Below are 8,197 nucleotides of genomic sequence, written 5' to 3' on the forward strand. Positions count from 1 at the left end.
TAAAAAAAAAACTATAAAAAATAATAACGAAGATCAATTGAAAAGTTGCTTAGAAGTTGTCATTATATAACATACTAAAAGTTAACTTAAAGGTGAATCACCCATTTAAAGTGGAATTCGGTCATTGAGGTGTGTCACCATAATACACAATTTGGTAGCTTGCACCATTAACACTTATGCCTTTAACAGCTGTATAAAGGTGGCTGCTTCTATATGCAACTTTATTAGTGAATGTTCTTTTCCTCCAATATATATAATATTTAGTGCTGCAGCAAGTGAGACCTCTGTGGTGTGGATAGCTATGCACTATAAAGTCATTTAGCCTTTGCTTTAGGTTTGATACATTGCAGTAGGTGCCCTTCAGCACTGTACAAATTCTACAAAGTACACTGCATCTTTACTCTAAATGGAATTAAATGAAAAATATGGGGTAGGACAGTGATTCCCAAATTGTGGGACTGCTTCCCCTTCCAAACCAGTGGAAGGGGGGGTGTATGAAGGCTAGTTTGAGACTAAATGTTTATATATATATATATATATAGTCTTGGATATTATGGGAACTATATTAAGATGGAGTATTGTGATATTTTTGTAACATCATATGAGCTCAGTAGGGCAAAAACGAAAAAAAAAGTCCATAGACCTCTGCATTAGGGGGTGAATTGCAAATGTTTGCTTAAGTTGTAGATACTCATTACAGGTAGAATGTATTGCTCATATAAGCAAGCATCTGGTTACTAGACCTGAAGCAAATGATGTGCCTGTTATTACATTGTTCCCCTTCCCTGTATGAATGATTAAATCAATTAGAAGCATGAGGGTTCAAATCCTGTTCTGCTGTCCATGGTACTGCTGTTGTGTGCCTTCTAATTAAAAAGGGACAGTTTTTGGGGCTGCTAAAGGAAAGCAATATTTCTTTAAGAATATGGTCCTTGTGTTGCTGGACTACATTTGCCAAAGCAGAATTTGTCAGGGTTAGAATGCTTTGTGCATTGTGTTCTGAGCAGTGTTCGAGCTTAGCAGCAGTGCAGACCCGTAAAACCCCTCATTGACTCCATGATTTCTTCCGATTAAAGAACAACTAAACATCCCAATTTTAGGTATTTTCTAAATAATACTCCAAATGCAGAGTAGGGATGTCACAGGCACATCCAGTATCCCACTCCCTGACATCACTAAGCAAAAGCATTTGCACTAAATGCCAATGGGGCACTGACTTCTACTATGCATTTTCTTGGCCGCTGCACAGCTCTGCATTTGGGGGGCCTGGGGAGTTGTATTCAGTGACAGTGATGAAGTTAGGGAGGCCCTTTGCAAGGGGAGGGCTAAGACATGAAAACAGGCGGTGGGGATGGGGGTTTAGTTCCCAGTTATTTTCTGGGAATTATTAATTCTCTTCACAGCACAGGAAACCCGACAACAACTTGCCAGATAGCATTTCACACTTATTAAAGCCCAACAACACCATGAAGCTATTCTGATTAGCATATGTATGTGGCTTCCCAGGGCCGTTCCAGATAGGGAGATCACAAACACTGACCTGTGTCAATATGCAAAGCAGTGACTTGTTTCCAGCCTGTAGATTCATTTTTAGTTGTCTTAATCAGCACTACACCAAGTGTATCTCAGTTTCTTTCTGGGCTGCCATAAAATGGAGAAATTATAGCCAACATTGGGCAGTTCCTATCAAAAGTCCTTGTTGCACAAAAAACAAGAAATGGAGCTGTTGACCATGGTTTCTGCTCTTCCTTTTTATAATCAACCATGTGTGAAACTACATACATCTGAATAGGCTTTACATATGATGATCAGAGATCCTGTTCGACATGAATGGGCTCCACTGAATACAAAGGGCTGTTGAAAGAGACTGAATCTGCCCAAAGGGCTTCTAGAGAAACCCTGCTGCTAAAACATTGGCTACAAAGTTTAGGATTATTATTATTATCAACATATTCAGCATCTTATACACTGGAAATGCAATTTATAACAATATAGGAGATGATTAGGGCCTCCCCTAAAAAAGCTTGCATTTAAGAGTGGGCACAGCATATTAGCACTGCAGAGTTACAGCTCCAAATTCCTTTATGTGCATATGCCTACTCACATTTATGATGGGTATATACAGATCTGATTTAATAAAATCATAGGTCCGCACAGGGTCAGAATTAGGGGTAGGCAGGATAGGCATCAGCTTATGGGAGAACTGGCAGTGGGCTCAAATTTCGACATTATGGACTCAAATTCTGTGGTTGTAAGCGCACTACAAGTACATTTTTGGATAAAGAACACTTCTATTAACTATTTGTATTGTTCATTTAAAATTAATACTAATTTCTCACTATAGCAATTTTTTTGGGGGGGGTAACTTACCATGGGGTTGTTGAGCTTAAACTCTCTGCACTTTAGTTTTTTGAAAACTAGATGCGTGAATGCACTTGCACTATTTGTAATTTTGTGAAAGGTATATACTTATATTTATATACACTTTGCACTGCATTTCATACCTCCCAACATTTTGTAAATAGAAAGAAGGGCAAAAAGATTTGAAAAAGTTTTTGTGGCCACACCCCCTAATTACAATGTTCATTTTACAAAATTTGGCAGGTTATGGTTACACATTTCTGTGTTTTTTATGTGTTATTACAGTTTTACTAATGAAGGGGAATTGTCCTTTAAGTTGTTAGTCACAGTTTTCCCAAGAGACCTGCTTTTGTTAAATTGTTACAATTGCGTCTTTGCTTATCTTAAATTGTTACAAAAGTATTTACAAAAGTAAAATTGCTTATCTTAAATTGTCACAAAAGTATTGAAGTGCACCTGCCACATATTCTGGGCTCTCTGCAAAAAGCCAATTAAAGGGGAACTCCACAAAACCTAACTTAAGCTTTTTGAAAAGTAAACATAATTTCAAGCAACTTTGCAATACACATCAATTGACTTTTCATTATTTTAATTGGTTTCTGACAGTTCCCTAAGCCTAGCCCTCAGCTCTCCTGCTGATCTGTCTGACTACTTTGCTGAGCTGGCTGACTATTGTTACTTTGTATCAACAGCCAGCTGTCCTCAGCCTGAATCCTCCAAACCCCATAATTCCCTGCACACGTTCCCCTTTAATTTAGAAACTTTGTATCTTTTTCTGGCAGTTCAGTGCAGGAGATCAAAGATAAAGTCAGGACAGTTCTGTAACAATCCGGGACTGCTGGTTGAGCTGTCAAAATTGGAACTATCCCACAAAAAATGGGACAGTTGGGAGGTATGTTATATGACAACTAAAGTAGCTGTTCTGAACAGAATATGGCGTGTGATGGTACAACTCACTTAAAGGGCATGTAAAGGCAAAAAAATGTAATCCAATTTTTACTTTCTTTAATGAAAAAGAAACCTATCTCCAATATACTTTAACTAAAAAATGTGTACCGTTTTTATAAGAAACCTGACTGTATGCAGTTAAATTCTCCCTTCATTTACTGCTGTGGATAAGAATTGTCAGACGGTCCCTAACTGCTGGCCAGGGAAACAATCATACTTATGAACAGTAGGGGGAGCCCCCGCCTTGCTTCCCAACCATGTAGAACTCAAGCAGCTTTGTTTGTTTCCCTGTAGAGCAGTAGGCGATTGTGTAAAGATTTGTATTGGATTTTATTTTGGCTTTACATCCCCTTTACTGTTTCCAACTTGGTGGGCCCCTAGGATGAGGTTCTCTGGTTTACCCCTGTCCGACATTGCATATCACACAAACACATACCAGCAGCCATACATGTGAGCTTACATACATCAACACATATAAATAATATGTAGACTCATTTATGACTGCAAGTTCAGAGTGCGAGTGATGTGTGTGGCCTATACTTTTTTTTTTATCACTGTGCTGATGCAGATCAGCGCCCAATTTGGGAACACAAGGCAGGAAGGATTAAGCACTGCTGAGCGCAACTATTTGGAAGTACGAACAACGCATTTTGATGCAAGTACTTTTAATGAAAGTGGTTGCCCACTGCACTTGCAGTCATAAATGAGCCCTAATGTTTACATCCTAAACTGTTTTGCAGTAAGGCTTTCTTGTGATGGATACAAAACTCTTTAAAGCAAAGAGATCTAGAATGCATCCCTATAAGCCCACACTTACATATACATTCCAGAACATAGTCTTACTTTTAAAAAAAAGGAAAACCCCCACTGACAAACCTACACACACAAAATTGACAAATTTAATGATAATGGAATGGAAGGCAGAAATATACATCTGACTACTCACAGCAAGAAGGGATGAGAGCCCTGTTGAATAATACATAGTGTCGGGATCCAGCAGATCTGGCTCAAGCTGAGCCGACATCTCCTCAGGCCTGTGTTCCCACTCCGGCGCCTGTTGCTGGGTCGAGCGCGTGTCCTGATGCATTTATGTGCGCGCGCGCGCTCTGACGCGAGTGCGCGCTCTGACGCGAGCGCGCGTTCTGACGCAGGCGCGCGTTCTGATGCCAACATGCGTCCTGGGGTTAAAAGGTCACTCCGACCTAGGCCCAGTGCGAGGTGATCGTCTTACTGACACTAAGCGTATTCTACTGATGTCTGTTCTGATTTCGACTACGGCTTGTTCCTGACTACTCTTCTGATTATCCCTGGATTCCTGCATTTGCTCGTCTGATCTCGACCTTGGCTTTCCTGACTACTCCTCTGGATTTCCCTCAACTGGTACCTGGTTCTTGTTCGTTTTCTGTGTATGACCCGGCCTGTTCCTGACTTCGCTTCGTCACCTGCAGATAAGTGCTGGCCCTTATTATGAACTGTTATTTCTGCGGGCTCACCTAGCACTCCTGCTATTCCTTATCTGGGGGCGTCCTGTATCAACCCTCAGGGCGCAACCCAGTGGGAAGCGTGGGGGAGGCTCATACCTTCGGACTCGCCTCGACTCCTGACACATAGTGACAAATCTCATGGAACCAGCAGGGAGGGAGAGAGACAGCACAACAAAGGCCAATGAGCAGCACACGTACCCAGGGAGAGGGCACGTCATGGGGGCTCAAAAATATTATTAGTGATCACTGCAAACTGTTTTTATCTATTTCTGTTTCCTTCATTCTCCTGCACTGGTATGCATTTAATTGGAGTGTTAATTGCAGTTGTATTCTGTGGGTTAGGATCTCCTAAGGATCTACTGAGTCTTTAAATTCTGTATTAGGCAGAATAATTTATTATTTCAAATAAACCAATCCAAAAATTGGGCCAACTTTAACCCCCCATGTCATCTGCACAGCCTGCTGATATACCTGGGTAATAAGACCAGGATCCATTGTTTATTCTTGCAGTGCTTGGCAAACCAGTCTGCCAGAATGGTTGCCATCCTTCTAATATGCTTATCTTTTTTCCCTATGAATAACATTGGGATCAAGCGCCATTTTTACCAACAACCCAAGCCAAAACAAATGGCTCAGAAATATTCACCTTAACTGGCCTTTAACCTTTAACCTGCTTTGTTTTTAACATTACTGATGAGGTCATGATAATATATAAATGATTTAGTACGTAGATAGGGGGATTTCTCACATGAACAGTAATTATCTCGTTATGTTAATCATTACATGACATCGTCATCGTAGTTTCCCGCCAGTTTGTGTATATAATGCATCCCTGTTTGTGACCAATGCACTTTGAGAAAGGCCTCGGAGGAGGCCGAAACGTTAGGCTGTAAGCTTTGCAATAAAAACATTTTTATTTCTATGAATAAGACCTGAGAGTGCGGATCTTCTTGGATTTCTGGTGGATAATATATTTGATACTGCACCCAGGCATATGAACTTTTTATTCGAGAGTGCCGGCTTTCTGTGGTGTTGTTTGTGAAAATTTGAGCCTGGCACCTGTGTTTCAAGTTTATCTTTATGTAAGTATTGTTTGCTGCTGAGCCATTCTTGATTTGGAGAAGACTGGCTATTCATGTACACTTGTCTTGCAGTGGTAAAAGGAACCCTCCCTTCACAAGTGTCTACCCATTATCCACACCGGCGGAGAACAAGGGAATCTTTGGTCCTACAATAAGGGACGCCCTAGTGTTTGCTCGATTCTGGGATGGCAGTGGATGTGATTTACTTGGACTTTGCTAAAGCATTTGATACAGTGCCACACCAAAGGTTACTGGTTAAATTAAGGAATGTTGGCCTGGAACATAATATTTGTACCTGGATAGAGAACTGGCTAAAAGATAGACTACAAAGAGTGGTGGTAAATGGAACATTTTCTAATTGGACCAGTGTTGTTAGTGGAGTACCGCAGGGCTCTGTACTATGTCCCTTGCTTTTCAACTTGTTTATTAATGACCTGGAGGTGGGCATTGAAAGTACTGTTTCTATTTTTGCAGATGATACTAAATTGTTCCATGCAGGATGCTGCCACTTTGCAGAGTGATTTGTCTAAGTTGGAAAACTGGGCAGCAAACTGGAAAAGGAGGTATATAATATAACATGCAAGTTATACACTAAATGGCAGTGTGTTGGGAGTTTCCTTAAATGAGAAGGATCTAGGGGTTTTTGTAGATAACACGTTGTCTAATTCTGGGCAGTGTCATTCTGTGGCTACTAAAGCAAATAAAGTTCTGTCTTGCATAAAAAAGGGCATTAACTCAAGAGATGAAAACATAATTATGCCTCTTTATAGGTCCCTGGTAAGGCCTCATCTGGAGTATGCAGTGCAGTTTTGGACTCCAGTCCTTAAGAGGGATATAAATGAGCTGGAGAGAATGCAGAGACCAAGTGCAACTAAATTGGTTAGAGGGACGGAAGACTTAAATTATGAGGGTAGACTGTCAAGGTTGGGGTTGTTTTCTCTGGAAAAAAGGCGCTTGCGAGGGGACATGATTACACTTTACAAGTACATTAGAGGACATTATAGACAAATAGCAGGGGACCTTTTACCCATAAAGTGGATCACCGTACCAGAGGCCACCCCTTTAGACTAGAAGAAAAGAACTTTCATTTGAAGCAACGTAGGGGGTTCTTCACAGTCAGGACAGTGAGGTTGTGGAATGCACTGCCGGGTGATGTTGTGATGGCTGATTCAGTTAATGCCTTTAAGAATGGCTTGGATGATTTTTTGGACAGACATAATATCAAAGGCTATTGTGATACTAAACTCTATAGTTAGTATAGGTATGGGTATATAGAATTTAATTAAAAGTAGGGAGGGGTGTGTGTATGGATGCTGGGTTTTCATTTGGAGGGGTTGAACTTGATGGACTATATTAATAATGCTATAGGGTTTTTGGGTTCCTTTTCATTGAGGCTTCAGATATATTTTGGTCCTTGAGAAAACAAAAAGAACAGAAACATTTCTATACTAAATAATCCTTTCTAAAGATGATCATTATAATTTAGGTTTCAGATATATTTTTTGAACAAATTATATTCACTGAAGAGAATATGAGCAACGGGGAAAAGCTGCTAGAACACAAATATTTGTGCAATAAATAATACATTATTACAGGGAGCTGCTTCCGGAGGTTGAATGATAATTTACATAGCGCCCTTGGTTGAACTTTACCCATCCCTCTCATCGTGGTTGGGCTCTCACTGATAAACATAATAGCACATAATATGTTGTGAAGTGGCCTCCATTCAGAGAGTAGGTCAGAGGGGTCCCACGGGCAGTACAAGCTGTGTGTCTGTGTCCCACAGAAATGGCAAGGAAGGAGGGCAGGAGTGTGTGGGAGTCTATGGCAAGGGAGGTCTTGCTACTAAGCTGGCACCTGTAATAATAAGCAGGCTTACAGCTCAAACACAGCTTTATTATTCTACAGTAAAAAAAATATATTTATATATTATAAAATCACGATTATACATTTATACATTCTGAAGCCATTCCTAAAAATGATTTATTTTTCTAAAATCCTTTGGCATGCCTTGCTGACACTTTCAAATGATGTATTATGCAGGATTGATACAATGTTTACATTTTTACTGTATATAGATTGGGCTCTAGGGGGAAGCACTGTCACAACAACAATATGTCCAGCTGTAGAGAATCGGAAAGAAAGAATCTGACAGCAGAAAAGAACCAGGCTGCTCTTTGATTCTAGATTGCTCATTTAATTCAAAACTAAACAGGCCTAAGGGTTTTATAGCTGGTCCCTAAAGACTATGAATGTTGCACTTTTTAAGGATACTCCTTGCTTTCTCTGCTTCCTCCGACAAAGGTGCTCAACCTAAGGAAA

This window comes from Xenopus laevis, chromosome 8L, assembly GCF_017654675.1.
Source record: "Xenopus laevis strain J_2021 chromosome 8L, Xenopus_laevis_v10.1, whole genome shotgun sequence".
NCBI lineage: Eukaryota > Metazoa > Chordata > Amphibia > Anura > Pipidae > Xenopus > Xenopus laevis.